The following is a 17,355-nucleotide window of genomic DNA, read 5'->3' as shown; positions in this document are numbered from 1 at the left end:
TCTAAAGACCTGTCACTTGCAAGTGTCCCTATTCATCCTACATTTTGCCTTAAGTTGCAATTGTATCAACACTTTCAATTAGACGTGGCTTTAGGAAAATGAACAGAAACCCCAAATAGTAAACACACCTTCAGTATTTCCTTCTGAGTGCAGCTGCACTGACAAGGCACTTCAAACATGATTGTTTTTTCAGTGACAGCGCTATATAAGGTAAATAATTTAGTAAATATCTTCCTCTCAGATCTTACTTGGCTGCAGCTGAGATCAAAATCAAGTTATTGTCCTTCTCTACCTATGGGGGGAGTGCAATAAAAACCTGGATTTACAGTTAATCAGATCTGCTGACTTTGTGACTTCTGTCTGCATTTTAGTACTGCACCACTTCTGAGTAGCTCCACATCCTCTGACACCAGAGGAGGTATTCTCTGTCATCTCAACCACACTGTAGCAATTCTATTGCTTTTAAAAGTGTTCCCCTAAATGCTTTAATTATGTATAAATCATATGCAATATATTTACTATCAGAAGAAAATATTTCTGAAGACCTTTTTCCCTCACATATGGGAACACTCACCCTAGGTGCAAGCTCCCCACTCTCAAGCTTGATGTCTTATCCCTCTGAAAGGTGCCCATTGATTTGGGTGTTTGTGCCTCCCTTGGCAAGCTTGAAACCGTCCTCCACATTTGAAATCTCCTAATTCTAAGAGGGGTTCCTGCAATCTCCTAATTTTGAGAGGGGTTCCTGCGATCCTTAAAACCCTGGCTTAAGTCACAGCCTGATGCTATTCTCCATAGTAGGGGTTTAAATTTGAAGTCACTAATTATCTAAATATAAACAGAGCTCAGAGAACTGTTTGGGATTTATATTGCAGAACCCTGCCCTTATATTCCCTTCAGCATGCCTCATTAAAAGATGGAGATGGATCCTGATTTCCTTCAGTCACTGTGGAAAACAACAGGTACTCGTGAGAGGATGGCACTGCAGCTGCAGGGGCTCAATTCTCCATCCCTGCAGCCCAGGGAGGATGGCAATGTGGTGCTCCAGGAGCGTTGTGCAGTCAGTGCTGTACTCACTGGCCACCCTCATCTCAATATAATCTTACTGCAATTAGCCTTTAATCATGTACTTCTTTCCATAAGACATTTGTGACGGCTAAAAACCTGGCTGCCCTTCTGAGCAGCCTCCCATGGCCGAAGCATCCCTTCTGTCGTGGTGCAGGGCTCCTTTCCACGGATGATGGGGCACACTGCATTGGGATCTGCACACCTTAGGAGCCAGCAAGTGCTGAAGAACCCCTCCCTTGGCTCAGCAGTCCTGCAGGGACACGACTCATGACACTGACTGCTGAGCTCTCACCATCTCTGAAGGAGAGGATGAGACCCCTTTTCCTATTTTTTGGCCTATTAGACTTTCAAGTCCAAACATGGAGATGTGCTCAGTACAATTTCTCCATAAGGAAATTTATAAACTGTACCCCATGTCAGAGTTCTGCCAGCAGAAGAGGTTTCACAATTAGCAAAACCTTGTTCACTGCTCTGTTTTAGAATCTGATTATTGTTCTACATTTATCTTAAGCAAAGTGGCTGACAAATAACTGCAAAATAATGTGATAAAAACCATTTATAATGCCAGGTTATTCCAGGTCTTTCTCCCTAACTATTTATGACAAGGTAATAATGCTGGTTATGCATTTGTCTGACTTTAAATTGGTTACTAACAGCCATGATGGATGAGGGGAAGGATCGCCCTATTCGGAAAAGCAGCTCCTGATTTCTGATCTCATTCTTGCAGGTAATGAATTATATCTAATTAGTAGGTTCCAAATCTAATCAAGAGGTTGTGATGTTGACCCAGAGCAGCAAAAGAGGGTGAGGAGGCCTCCCTTTATGTTTTTGCTTATCTTAAGTAAAGAATACTTCATAAATACAGTCTTCTGGAAAGCACTGACTACACTGGCTAAAGATGGAATCAATTCTAAAAGTCACTGTTTCAGTTAACAGTGTAATGAAACTCATCTACACAGATGTATTCTTTCTATTGGGAATGTAAACTCCTTATTCCCCATTACAGTCTATTTATTTTATTATTTAAGAAAAGTATGAGAAATTGTTGTTGTAAGCAAATCAAGCTCCAAGTGAAGGAAAATTTTTTCATACTATGAAATATTCTGTGAATTAATAAAATTTGCATCAGAATTCTTGAGAAATAAACAATAATTTAAAAAAAATAAAGATGCTGGAGTGGAAATAATAGCACAAGGAATGGACAGATTAAAAAGTGTTTTTCAGTTTTACATCATAATAGCTGCAAAGCAAACAGAGCTCCACTTCTAATTGCATTTTGGTCTTACAAGCACAATCTTCCCCACCAGAAACAGCAAAGTGAATATGGAAGAACAAAATCTACCCTGCAATTCAGTCAGTGAGTCATGTTTGTTACTCTTTGGCTTTCACATGACCTAAGCCCACTATTTAATACCTAAACAAGTTCAAAGGTACATGGGCAGTGTTAATACCTATGCTGCAATTAATCACCTGCCCAGCCCTGCTTCTGCCAGTGATGAACCTGCAGGAGGATCCACGGCCACTGCATTGAGCCCTGAAACGCAGAAGGACCTTTCACAGCTTCTCTTATTTTCTTTTCAGGATTATTTTTATATTCTCTCTTAAAATCTTTTAAGAAGTCACAGTTAAGAAAATAAAACGAACATTTAAAAGACAAATATCTCCTGAATTAGTAGTCCGGATGTACACTGTATGGTTTACATTCATAAAAAAAGACAATACATTAGACAAGTTCTATGCTGTAGCTAAAGCTAAAATAAATCTCTGTTTTAACAGAAGTCCTAAACAGACCTACAATTTTCCTAAATATTGATCCAGTCTTTCTACCTTAAATTACACGAGTCCTCAGTCTAGCAATAAACCTTAGTCTAAAAAGGATGAAATCCTAAACCCTTATTTATAATTTGTGGCTTTCTCCCTATCCACAGCAAGCTCCAGCCGAATATGACCACGAGAGCCCCGAGCCCTTCTGACAGGAATCCCAGCCAGCCCGGCGGCGTGCAGGCAAGGCCACCTCTGGCCATGAGTCTGGCAGGGAAAGCGGACAAAGCCAGGGTGGAAAGCAGTGTCCAGAAAGGACAGCAGCAGCAGGAAACACCCCCAGTGCTCAGCTGAGCCTGGTTCTTCCATGGGAGCCACACTCAGGCTGCCTTGTCCAGGGCCAGCTCCTTCCATGGCAGGGAGCGGGAGAAGCTCCAGGTCCTTCACCTGCATTCACAGCTTCAGCTGCATGTCCCGGGGTGGCTTGGCTTCACTCACTTAGGACCTTTTGCTGTGTGGGGAAAATGATTCCCCAGAGAAGGATTCTGAGTGCAGCAGCTGCAGTTCCTCAAGCCTCAGGCAAGGCGATTGAAAAAAGGGCCAGAGCCAAAGTGCAGCTCCACACACGATGGGATGTGCTGTACCTGCAGTGGGTGCTTCGGGCTGACATCCAGCAGGGATCACAGGTGCTCAAGGAGAAAGCTGAGGCAAAAGGCTTCTGATTCATTACAGCATAGCTTTTCTGCAGCAGTACACATTTGGACTCAGAACCTTAAAGCAGACCGAGGTGGTCTGAATTCCTGTGTTTGTGTGGTGGCACTGTGAGCGTGGAGCAGCTCAGAGGACACAGACTCCCTCCTTGAGCCAGGCAGCTGGAGTGCACCAGCCTCAGAACTGCTGACTGACCTTTGCTTTCCCAGGAACAAGCAGAATTTGATGTGACCTATTACAAGTGAAATAATCAGAAGTTTTCTGGTATTTTTACCTGCCAGAGTTGCTATATTACTCTTACTTCTTGTTTTGATCATAATTTGAGAATCTCTTCTGTGCTCATGGTGTTCAGATCACTGCCCTTTTCAAGGATATTGTGCCAAGCCACAGACCAGCTTTATGGAGTCAAACACAGTGAGACACTTAAAAACCCTTAATGATTGTAAAAGGAGAGCTGAACAAGAGCCATCCAGTGCCCCCTTACATTTAACACTGCCAAGACAATGCCACATCTTGATTAGCATGTTCCAAGAGGAGCAGGATTTTATTGTTTTGTACTGGAGCACCCATGCTCCCAGGTATTGTCTGCCCAGCTCACCTTGTTCCAGGGCCCTGCAAACAGGTATTGTTTGGGAAGAGAAGCACTTGCTTGCCAAGCAGACTAGTAAAATGATGGATTTATAGAGCTCTGTCTTTCATGTAATGAGGTTAAGTGACCAATTCCAACTACACCTGTTTCTCAGGTAATACCAGCTTTAAGAGCTCATTTTTAAAGCCAGACAACTCTACTTGCGTATTTACTTATTTATTTATGCATTTCCGAAGATCACCACAATATTTACTCTGTTATTAAACTCTATGTCAGTCACTAATGGCCTGTAATTATCTTTGAAATTGGATTTGATGTTGCAAAGTTACATAGTACAGGCAAGTGTCCTACTGATGTCAGAGTTTCATCATGAGAAACTGTTCTGATGCTGCAATTTACTTAGAAAACACACCTGCCATGCAGAGCATATGAAAACAGATCAACAATGACCCTGACTTAAAAACAAAACCAGAACCCAAATGTGCCAAATCTGTATCTCAATTCACTTCAAAATGGCCAGAAAAAAAGTTACTCATGCTCATATTCTGCTATTTGTACTTCCCTGCACAAGCCTACATGAACATATTACTACTTTTTCTTGTTTAACAAAATGGTTCACAACATTATTCCACAAAATTAGCATAAAAACAAATGTTTGTGAGTGGTCTTTTGTTTGTTCCCTTGAGCCTGGCCGAACTAGCATATTATATGTCATTCTTCCTTGTGAACAAATGGCTGAAAGCTATCGCCTCCAATTCCCCATTAAAGCCCTCGCCCTCACTCATTCTGTCTGCAGAGAGACCAGAACCCCCCCAGCAGCAGAACCCGCTGCCATTAATTCAGTTACCCAGGGAATTTCACACCTTTGCCAGGCCCTTTACGGTTCTCATTTTAGTACAACCTAATCTCCAATGGATGCGGAAAGCTGTGAAGAAGGGCAGCTCAAGCTGAAGGCAGCAATTAAATGATAATTAGGGCTTTACTTCATCTTGTGATTGATAGAGGTTCACTGGACCCAAACTGCATCTTGTCATGTGCTAATAGGCCTGGCAAGATACTCCACTGCATCTGAAGGATTTTGCCTTATCTCAAGAGAGATAATCTACTCAACAAGTAATCTCCTGCCTGTGGTAAAGTGCCACTGTGTATTTACCAGGCCAGTATTCACGGCTCAGCTCTGAACAAGCCCTAGGACTTCCTTAGGAGCAGGGAGCCAAGGCTTTCCTTCCCTGTTTTCAGGCTTCTGGGTACCCAGTTCTTGGGTCTCCCAGTACAGCTGCTTGTCTCCCTGTAGCACATCCTCGCCAGCACAGACCCTCCCAGGAGCCAGCACCTTGGAATCTCAGCCCTGGGACACTTTGGGACCATTTTCGGTCTGTTTCCTGCTCCGAGGAAGCGCGCTGCCTGCAGCCCAGCGGGAGGCAGGAGCCCATGCCCACGGTCCAGGGCTGCAGCTCCCACACTCTTCCGTGTCTTTTGGGCCTCTGTCAGCCCAATTACTTATTATAAACAATCCAGTTTATCTTTATCAGAATCATTATCTAAATTGGCTACATGACACATGCTGTTCTCCTAACTGCACTCCCGGGAAAATGTGCTATAAAATCTGTGATTTTGTACTTTGTAATTATCCCTCTATGGGCTATAAAGCATTACTCGGGTGTTTAAAATAGGTATAGCTAGCATTTTCCACTCCTCAGAGTGGAACATTTATTCTACCTCAGAAAATAAAATGCAGCACAATATTGGTGCAATCAAGCAGAGGATTACTGCAGCCATGTCCTGACTGCTGAGCTGACTCCACACACAAAGGAGTTTCTCATGACGTGCTCCATTTTTATTATGGAGTTTCTTTTTCTCTGAGCAAGACAAAGATGACCTAAGATAGTGTGAAGTGAAACGTGGCCTTAGCTGGCATTTTAGTCTGGAAATGATGAGGTGTCAACAATAACGGTTAACAGGATCATACTCCCAGTGCCATTAATTTTCTCTTTTCAGTATCCTCCGCATTTCCTGTTGTAAAAATGCTGGCCAATTCTTCCCTGTTGCTGACTTTTGTTTTCCTTACTGTTTTGAGAAATTCCTCCTTCCTCAGGATTTCTAAATCTATTTCACACAGTGCCAAGCCAGCAGCTCTCCCCATGATTAAAACAAAACACTTTAGTTCTAAAGAGCAAAGACCTCACCTCCCATCTTGCACAACATGAGGTGTCCCTGGCCTCCCTTTTTAGCTGATTCTGCTTGCTTGATGCACTTTCAGAAGTTCAGTAACTAGCAGTGGAGGGGTCATGTTTGCCCTCAAGTTGCTGCTTTTCATGCTTGACATGTTTTTCTACTGTCCAGTCCCTTAGCTGCAGCAGGGTCAAGAGGATGGAGGGAAGGGTGGGGGTTACAGAAAGGGTATTGTATTACACAAACCCCAAAAGGTTTCGGTTACAGAACGTATATTGTCCATGTCTGTTGGGCTTGTGAAGAAGTATCAAGTTCACCACATTCTCATTTAAGGACTTTGATCCTTTCAGTTAAAAAGAAGCTGCTGAGAATTACTCTGCAGAGCAAAGAAATGAATCAGTTGTACTCTCTCACCCAGCACTGAGGAATGCCAATATTTCTGTTAGCCAGCCCAATCCTAGAGAGATTTACCCAGCTGCAGAGAGGCTGGAAGGGGCTTAAGTCTATCAACACAACCACAGGATCCCTCTCCTTTCAGAAGGGCTCAAGCACCTCTTATGCTGCCTGACTTTCAGTGATGTGGAGCCCTTTACATGCCTCTGGCTTTGAGTATTTTTATGCTCCTTCTGAAGCTAAAGCAGCCATGGGAACAGCAGCCATGGCTCATGTCTCCCCTCCCCATCTCTCCTTCTCGAGGTTATCCATTATTACAAAGGTATTCCTGCCCAGGTAATCTACTGGTCAGATAAAAATATATCTGGAATCACCACTGCAGTTGTTTCTGCTGCTCTTTCCGTTCCCCTAAGAGAGGCTGACATGTCTCAAAGACCTTTCATTCTCCCAGAAAGTATGAAATTCTGTAATTATCCTTTGTCATAGGAGTTCCTGTATTTTTTGTCTGGAACATATTTTTACATATACTGACAATGTCTGGGTGGGTTTTTTTGGTTTTTTGTTTGTTTGTTTTTTTTTTTTTTCCCTTGCATTTACATTGATAATCTTTGTTAATCTAATTTTTATGGCATGGCAAGCTGTGATGTCCATGCTGGCATTGCTAAATCAGGGAGACTTTGTTTATATAGGGGGTTTTTGTCTGTATGTACTAAAATACGGGAGGCTCAGAGCCATGAGGTGTTTCAGGGTCCATGCCTGAGCATTATCCTGAAGGCAGATCCTACCAATGGCCTAGACAGGGACTCAGAAACTGCCATAATACAGAGCACAGCAGCGTTAGAAACTGGCTTTCCTTTTGCTGTGAAACAGTCTGTTTCCTCTGGGCTCCCCCTGCCCAGGACACAGGGCTGAGCTTTGCTGGGAAGCTGCATGTTCCAGAGCAGCACTTGGACTGAGGTTTAGAGACACCTTTCAGTATTCCAGGCTCCCAGGGAGCAGCCACATGGAGATCAACTCTTCTGTGTGAAGTGATGCTCCTGTGAATGGGGTCAGAAAGGACCCAGAAAGGCATCATGAGGCCTTAGCTGATTTTTCAAGGGGCTCTGTTTTGTTGCATTAGCAATTTTCTACAGCATTAAGCAGTTTCATGGTTCATTGTACTGCACTGCCTGAGATGGGACACAGACTATTTTCAGCCCAGAAAGATTTTAGACATCAAACATCACACTGGACTGGGAGACCAGACCAGAACAGCAGCCATCTGCCATAAGCTTTCCAGTTCACCAGGCCTGGTGTCCCTTCTCAGATCTGCAGTCCCATCAGAGCTCTGCTCCAGCCTTTTGGCAAGCTGCTGCTTTAGTGCCTGGGAAAGTCCAGATCTTCATTAATCACTACCTGGGCCTGTCTAGCCTGTTTTCTTACCCTGCTCCTTTCCTGCATCCTTTCCCTTCTTTCTTTCTTCCTACATTTTCTGTTTAAACATTCTTCATCTTTTTCTCAGGGAAATTATGCAGAGATACTAACAACAAATAGAATAGCTTAGACAATTGTATGGTCAAGAGCTTCCCTTTTATATGACTAATATATGCATTTCAATCACTATTTCCAGTTAAATTTAGATTTCCACTTGTCTCTCGAGTGCTGTCACTGGTCACAAGAGCAAAGACATTTGTAGCTGCCCCTCTGTTCCCCCTTGTGAGGATGCCAAAGCCCACAACAAAGTCACTGTCCTCTTCTCCAAACCAAGTGCCCTTGTCTGTTCCTCACAAGACTTCCCCTCTCTGATTGGCTGAGATGTGTCTGCAGAGCCTCTCTGCCCTCAAGGGAGCTGGCTGCTTCTCCCAGTTTAGTGCCATTGGCAAACTTAGTCCTGTGTCCAGGCCATTAATGGAGATGTTGGCAAGGCAGGGATGGAGTCCCACAGAACCCCTCCAGTGCCTGTGCCAGCCAGATGTCACCCTGTGACTCTGTGCCTCATCCATGAGCCAGCTGCTCAACCATCACCTGACTTGGTTATCCAGCTGTGAGATGAACTGTTTGTCCAGCAGGATAACATGAGAGTGTCAGAAGCTTTGCTGAAGTCCCAACACATTACGTCTACTGTCTTCCCTTGGTCATTGAGGTGGGCTGTCCTGTCATAGAGGGAAATCAAGTTTGACAAGCAGGACTTTCCCCTCATGAAGATGTGCTAGCTGTGACTGATGACTGCATTGTACTCCATGTGTTTTTAAATACCTTCCATAATAATCTTTGCCATTATTTTACCAATAAATGCTACATTTCTTGCTGCCTTCTAGAAACAACTTGACGAAATAGAACTCGCCAAACCTGAACTTCCCTCACAGAGCAGTAGAAGGTTGCCTTTTTTGTTAATCTACAAACATTTCCATAAATTGTCAAAGGACATAACAGGCAGCCCTCTCTTTTCAGCCAGATAAAATCTGAATAAAAGAACACATTAAAACCATAGAAAAGCATATGTGTGAAGAAAGAGCTGTTCGCTGGAAAGGGACACAGATAAAAAATCCCTGGAAATGTCATCATGCCCTGCTTGTAGATACAGCTGTACCCATAGCTCTAAATTACAAGTGATAATGAGGTGTAAAGATTTTATCAGATACCTGGCCGGCTCAAAAGACCTTTAAGTGTTGGCTGGTGTAGTCTCATATTAGGTGGTAGGAATTCTGTTTTCTTTTCTAAGTGGAACATCAGATTACACAGGTCTTATTTCACTGCTGATTGCAGCCATCCACTTAACATCTTGACAGATATTCAAGAATGGAGCAAGGCTGGTGGTGCTGCTGAGTGAGGTGCACATCCATCCATCATCTGCTAGCAGATCACTTGGAGGGCCAGGCCTCACGTCATTAGCCTGCAGCACACCACAACTTGGTGGCTTTTTTTTTTTTTTAACTCCTGCTAACTAGGTTTCTCAACAATCTTGGGAGGGCCAGTTAGCTGTCATTGCTACAAACAAAAACATCAGCTGGAACATCCTAGGCCAGAGCTTGAGTAACACAGTGGAGGTCTGATATATTTTCTGGAGATCACACAGCCATGTGATGTTTTAGCCCGTTTGCAGTGAGCTGCCACTGCTCAGCCTGTGTATCACCGAGCAGCCTCCAAATGCTTCGTTTCCTTTTTACAGCAGCAGGACTCCTATTGCACCCCTCCTGCCCCCAGCCCAGCCCACCCTGCGCCCCCTGTGCTGGAAGATGGGCTCCCATTGAGCCCCTGGCTGTCCTCTGAGGGCACGGCAGCGAGGATGAGGGCAGGGCAGAGCTCCCAGCAGCCACAGGCCCAGCACCCAGCTGAGGTTGTGCCACTGCTCTCATCTCTGCTTCAGCAAAGGTGCCCAAAAAGAGTTACTGCTTGTGATCTGATCCCCTCCGATCCTCGACTGGTCGTCCTGCAAAGCAGCTTTCCAGGAGAGCCTGGCCAAGGATGTCTCTGACTCCAGGTGACCTCCATACCACCTCTCCTGCACTAGCAAACCAAGTGCCCAGCAGGGCTGTGAGCCAGCACTGCCTCAAACAAGTACAGGACACAACAAGGACCTGAGAAGGACTTCTGCCCCGTTGAAAGAAATATGGCAGTTGACTTTCTCCTCTAGATGATCACCTGTGCTCTTGTCACTCAATAAGTTCAGAGAAAAATCAGGGTTTTTTTTCAAAGAATATTTAGGGGAAAGATTTGAGATGAGTTACAAGTGTAATCAATATCTGCCGCCATTGCCGAGTACAGCACAAGTGGCAGGAGCACCCCTGATACCACGCTGTGAGAGGCACTGGAAACCTCTGCATCAGTAGGAACCTTATCCAGACAGCAAACAGGCCGGTCAGCCCAACACTGCAGCATTTTGTGAAACACAAAGCTGAATGTTCTATATTCATTTGTTACTGCTTTTGGCACCTCATTCACTCTCCTTTGTGACTCCTATTTTTCTGTCATCTTTTCTACTTGATTGCATGAAAAGAAGAACTCTCTTCAACTTCTTTAATGTTCTTAAATCATAAACCACAAAGCATGTTCTAGTTCTGTCAGTCTGTAAGATGTATTGCACAAACTGGACTTGTGTTCACCTCTGTTGAAAGACAGAAACAAATTCTTCAGCACCCAAGAAAAAGAATTGTTTCTTGTCAACATGCCACTGTGTAGTTTGACTGCACTGGACACCAGAGGAGGGTGAGGTTTCTCTCTAACCCTGTTCCCTCTGAAATAGTCTCTAACAACAAGGAATGAACTCGCATGCTACCTGCCTGGGTAAAATGGTTATTGCCCTGTCTGCTTTCATCTAACAGAGCAAAAATGTGTTTGCTTCTATTTGGGAAACACTCAGTGAAGTCATTAAAAGCCATGGATGAAACCATATAAAATAGATTTGTATTTTCTTGTCCCAGAATACTTGATATGACAAAGGGCATGTACTCCTTAATGTAAATAGATCACACTTGCACAACACTATTCTAAATAAATCTGGGGCTAATGTAGTTTATGAGATACACTGAGGAGGTTAAATTGTTTCTGAGTAGGTGGTTAATTAAAGGATTTATTTTGCAGTTGCAGAGGACCCATAACTCATGAGTTACTGCACAATAAAAGTGTTGTAGATGTGTAAAATAACACTATGATTAACTCCCCCAAGCCACTCAGCCCCACACTGATTTGTGTGCCACTTCATTCTGCCAATGGCCCCAACCCAAAATTCAACCACACTGTGGCTTGGGGTTGGGACAGTTGTTGGTGGTGGGCTTGGGTTTTGTTTTGGTTTTTTAGTAAAATAGAGGCATCAGCTCAAGTGGTTGGCTCAGGACTTTGGTGAGCTACAAAAGAAGAAAAAATATACATGGAGGATTAATTATCAATCACAAGTGGTCTGGAACAGAAGAGAGAAACAGCCAGGAAAGACTTTTTAATGTAATAACTCTCATTCTGTTTCTCTCTCAAAAGGTTTCTGAGGAGTTGTGAGCTGTACGGCGAAGCTTCCATCATACAACACACTGCACTTGTGTTTTGTTTGGTAAGGTCACAAGCATCTGTTTTACCATTTCCTCAAAGTAATCTTAATATTTAATGGAAAGTGACAAAGAGGAAGTGTGAAAAAATACAACATGGTTTTCCTTTTAGTTAAAACTCTGTTCGCTTTGGTCCATATTAAAAAAATTACTTTCCTATATATTTAGCCCTCTAAAATCCATGCCATTCGGCTACCAGCATTAATGATGTTAGGATGAATTATACAGAGAAATCAAATTTTCCGTAGCATTTGAACGCCATTAAAATGCCAAACAATAAACTACCAGACTGCAAATTAGATCACTGGAAATATCAAACACATTGCGGTATAAAATCCATAATTGCATTTAGCGCTTTGGCTCCCAGGGGACAGGCTGCTAAAGATCATCACCGTGCCACATATGAGAAGCTATTGACAGAACGATAAAAATCGACAGGCTAACCAAATAAACACTGCAGGCTTCATTAAATATTCAGCAACTGAAATTTGACTATCATGTGCCTTTTTCCCAGTAGATGTGTCGTGCTGCAGCGCCCAGGGTCTCGCCGTGGCAGCGGCGTGGGCGGCCGTGCCCCGCAGGGCTCGCGGCCGCGCAGGGCACGGGCAGCACCAGCGGCTCCTGGCGCCATCAATAAACACGCTGCAGCCCAGACAGGGTGATTATTCTCCTGAATACATTATTAGTCTTGGCCCCGGGAATACCTCCAAAGACTTTAATTAGACGAAGCATAATATCTGCAGAAGTTTAACACTCCTGCTAGGAGAACAGGGACATTTGGTCCCTAATGAAGCTGAGCAATAAATGGCCTCCACTCTAGCCCCTTCTGCAGGTGGGTGCCTCAGCAACTGCAGGACCCTGCACACCCTGAGACAGGAGCACACCCAGCTGGCAGGACTCCAGTGGGCACCTGTGTCTGAGGAGCACACGGCGTGTGCCCACCCCAACAGCCTGACCCCGAGGCCCGAAGGCACCCATGGGCACAGCCCTGGGATGCTCAACTCTGCCTGGCTCTGACCTGGAGGAGGGTGATCTGCTTTGTGATCTGTCTTTTACATGGTGAGAGGGACACAAAGGAAATTAATATCCCTGGTAGAAGACAGGATGGTATTATTTTTAAATTTTATTAACCACTTATTTTCTGGGGTTTTTTTTGATCACTTGCTGGCAGGAAGACCACTTTTGTGGTTTAAACACCCATTCTTTCTGGTGACAGTGAAAGATATAGAGCTACAAGAGAACTGGTAGAGGCAGAGGGCACAGAGCTATGCCATGTGCTTGTGGAAGAAAAAGGAACCTAAGTAAACCCAGTGTGCCCCAAGAAGTTCTAGAGCCCAACAGTACTTGCTGTTTGTAGACCCAGCCTGACCGAAATGGGGAGATACGGAGATACTGGGATGTGGAACAGAGCTTGTGTACTACATTGTTTAAAATATTTAAAATATACTGTTGTATTACTTGAAATTACATTGAACATTTAAAATCCTGGAATTAGTTCCCACAACCCTGTCAAAACACATTTTTGCCTGCTTGCATGCTCGTGCATGCAGAGTGGCACACTTACTGCTGCAAGAGAAAAGAAAACAACAAAAAGGCTGCATGTTTCCTCACTCTGTTCCTACAGGCCTTGAGTCTGAAATTAGAACAAATAAAATGTATAATGCATGCTCTGGAAGCACCCAATAGGGTTATAAGCAGCCATTCCCTCTTCATGGAGAAAAAGTTTATGTAAATGACTGATGACAGTGTTATTGTGTGAGGAATATCAATGGAGTAATTACAGTTACATAGCTCGCTGCTGCACTGCTGCTCTAAGCCTGTGTTAATTTTTCACACCACTCCCCTGGGAAGGATCGCAGTGTGCTCCTAAGAGCAGAGCTAATAATCGGAGCTCTGAGCCACTGCCGCTGAAACTAGCCCCAAGGTCTTTCTGAGCAGACTGCTAAACACTGCCTGTCTCCCCAGAGAGAAGAGAACAGAGATAAAATGATTAAAAACTGCCAAATTGGACTGGCAATCACTTGGCTATACTGTCAACCCAAGACAAGACAAATCTCAGTTATTTTTCCTTTTGTGAGCTGGAGAACAAGGCCAGCACAAAGCAGCACGACTGCTAGCAGAGCAGCGGGCTGACCATGTTCCAGGTCCTCACCACTTCTGTGTCAACATCTACAGACTCAAATGATACATTAGTGATTTTATTTAACACCAGCACAAATCCAGAATCCGAGGAAACTGAGTTCTATTTAGGCCTACTGGGACACTTACTAGAAGTCAATTCCACTTGTTTGATCCCAGAAATAATTTCAGAACTAAGCAGATCACAGACCCAATAACTACATCTTCCTCCATATAAGCAGTTCTTTGAGGTTGGATACTGCTGATACCATTTGTCCTGAAGTTTCAGACAAATGACATATTCCTTCCAGCTCTATGCGGTGAGAGGTAGCACAAGGGTTAGGTGACATATGTTAAATGTGTAAATTAAAGCAAACACACTTTCAAAGACTCAGGTGAGGTATCTGCACCTCAGCTGTGTGAACATTGTGAGACAGTCTTAAGCCCCAGCTGATGATCAGTAACATAAGGTATCACATCCTACAGGCTTGGAAGAAATACTCCATACCAAAAAAGAAAAGTAGCCACAATTAGCCTATCAATTAGAAACCAGCAGCCCACATAAAGCAAGCTTGTAGTCCCGACAAAAACCACCTCACAATGGTGCATGCACCTTTCTTGGTGAGGGGACAGGCAAGAACAACAGCCAGAATGGTTATGGAGAATCCCATTGACCTTATGCATGGCTGACCCATAAGCCCTCTGCAAGCTAAATTTCCTGTGCAAAACCTGTCAAAATTGGTCAACATTGCTTCATCCCTGTGAAGGGAAAAAAGCCTGGTGGCTACGGACCTCTTCTATGGGCCATCACAGTATTTTTAGCTTGGCTTCACTGCATGAAATCATAAGTGCAGGTGGCAGCATTTGTGTAACTACCTAGCCAGATCCTTTTCCAGAGTCCAATTGTCAAGCAGCTCATGCATATTAATGACAAAAGTTGCACCAGTCTGAACCTGGGGCGCCCCAAACCCCTCCTACCTATCCACAGAGCGGGGAATGACACAGGGGCTTTTCTCCTATGCCCCACAAATTTCTCAAACATTTGTTTGTGATTAAACCATTTGTTTGTTATTAAAAATACTTTAGCTAATACCCTTTTGAAGCAAGAGAAAGAAATCTGGCAAGATTGAACATTAGCAGCTGGCTGGGATAAACGGGCTACAGGAAGCAACTTGCTCTGATAAATCCTCCAATTTTTCCAGTTTTCACTGAAACATCAATTGCCACGCCTGCTCCCCAAACATCTCATTTACAGGACAACTACTGGGGCTTCACAGGGACTAAAATGACCTCTGGTCTCTGTGGCAGTGCCCTGAGGCAGGGCTGCCAGGGCACCCCAGCCTGCTGCACCTGGGGCACTGCCAGCCTCCAAACCCTGCCTGGAGCTGTGCCCAAAACAAGTTTCCTGCACAGCAAACCAGGCTTTGGTCCGTCCCAACAGAGATTTGGAAACAGGACATTTAAAAACTTGCAGGTGAAGGAGGGAGGGAAGAAAAGCACCCCCAGTCCAGGAATTATTTTACTCCATTTCACAACAGTCCTGTTAAAATATTTTTGCTCTCATCTCTCCAGCATGTCTGGGGCCGGTAGAAGGGGATTCATGACAAGGCAAGGGATTCCCAAGGGGAATGCCTGCAGCAAGCCCTCCTCTCTCCATCCCAGGGAGGGAGTGGGTAGGAACCGTGCCCGAGGGCTGCCCGGGCTGGGGGCACAGGACCCTCCCCACAGGGGCTCAGCACTGCTGCCCACTGGGACAGCCTCTCCCCAGCCGGGCAGCGTGCCGGGGCTGGACTCCGCACTGGGACTCAAATCCGCTTCCGAGGCACCCTGTCCTCCTTATTAAATAGGTTTTTGCTTATTTCACTGAGATCTCATTTTTAGCTGATTGGTTTTGACCTATTTCAGTGTCTCATCTGACATGCCTTGTACATCTACCACAGCTCACTCTGGCTGTGTTTAAAAGGCCCCATCCTTCTGTACAGCTTTGATTTTCATCAGATTAATGTAAACTGAATGCTTTTCACCTATTCCAAAGCTGATCTTGCACAGAGACCAGGCACCAAGCTCTGCAAAATCACATTTATTACCTCCCAGTTACCTATCAGTTAAAGCAAACATTTCCTCTGTAAAAGAAGCTGTTGGGGAAAGTCTCTGAAGTACAGTCAGGAATGATATGGCCACATCTACAACCCCTTTACCCTCAGCTGGACACACTGCTCTTAAATTAAAGAGAAACTATTCCATTAAGAGAATCTAAAAAGACATGTACTTGCAGCCTGGAAAAGTTAAGTTGCTGGAGCTGTCTGCAGGGTATTTGTGGAGTGCAAATGCTTTAGGCTGCTGCAGCTCAAGGATAGTTAAGGCCAGTCTTTGTGGATGTGACACAGCCCAGATGGACATCCCTCACCTCCTAGTCTTCGATGTAACACAGCCTTGCAGCCAGCTGACAGACATTTTCCAGTGTTAACAACTGTAAACAGTGCTTGCTTCCTCATTCCCAGTCCTAAAAAACAAAAATCACTATAATTTTAAATTTGGTACACAAAAAATAAACCTTTTTCACACACTAAATACCTAGCCAATGCACACCAGAGGCATTTAACTTAGTTATTGTGAGCAAAGTCATACTGTAAACAGAAAAACAACTTTCTACTTCAGCTGCTCTAGATCCAGATGCTTTCTCTGTTCTGCAACACTCCAGACACTTATGATTAAAAAGAACATACCAGGTATTACAACTATTAAACTGTTAGATACAATTTACAATGGCAATAACCTTCTTGTCGTTGGTCCTTCCTAAAGTTAACCAGAAGCTTGTCAGATATTTAACAGCTCACGGAGCAAACTCAGTTTGTGACTTGTTTCACAGAAGTTTGGTCAGTTATTTCTTAAAATCATCAGCTTTTGGTTTAATTCAGTTTGTTCAAGAAGGCAGCAGACTCGCCTGAGCAAGCTACTTCCCTGGCCTCCAACTGCACCAGGAAATGCAGGGCACAGCTTTGGCATAGAGTAAGGTGGGCAAGGGTGGTAGGATTGGCCAAAAGACAGGAGGAGAACAAACATCCAGTGGTGTCCGCATTTTATAAGAAATTCAATAACTTTGCTAGAGAAGTACAGACCGGGAAAGCTGACAGTGCTCATCCACTGAAAGTAATGAGGTTTGACATATTTTTATCAAGGATCACAGGTTATAGGCTCCCCTACTCGCCAGACACAAGATGTTGTCAGGGTGGGTGTCTATCTTTCGCAGAAAATATGCACAATTTAAACATGCGAGAGCATGTTGAAGTCATCACAAAGTTACTGTCATTTGTGTCCCTGCTAGGATGAGCACTGCAAATGCAAACCAGCCTGGCCTCAGGACACCCACCAGCATGACACAGTCCTGGGAAGGATCAGCAAAAGCTGAAGATGAGAAAATGATCAGATTAACATTTTCTCACTATATGTCCCCAGGCTGAGTGTGCTGCCTGCCACTTCTGGCTAAATTCGCCCAGAAGCTTCCCTGGATTTTTAGTTTAGCAAAGGATC

At 44.2% G+C, this 17,355-nt stretch overlaps 1 protein-coding gene across 2 annotated transcripts in view; it reads right to left on the bottom strand.

The window, feature by feature from the left end:
- Positions 1–17,355, bottom strand: part of LMX1B (LIM homeobox transcription factor 1 beta) — a 90,732-nt gene that overhangs the window by 39,729 nt on the left and 33,648 nt on the right. The gene's annotated exons all lie outside the window — the stretch shown is intronic.

The sequence above is a fragment of the Lonchura striata genome, chromosome 17, assembly GCF_050655825.1.
Source record: "Lonchura striata isolate lonStrDom1 chromosome 17, ASM5065582v1, whole genome shotgun sequence".
Lineage (NCBI taxonomy): Eukaryota > Metazoa > Chordata > Aves > Passeriformes > Estrildidae > Lonchura > Lonchura striata.
Note: the sequence above shows the minus strand (reverse complement) of the source record. Positions and strands in the feature narration are given on the sequence as shown.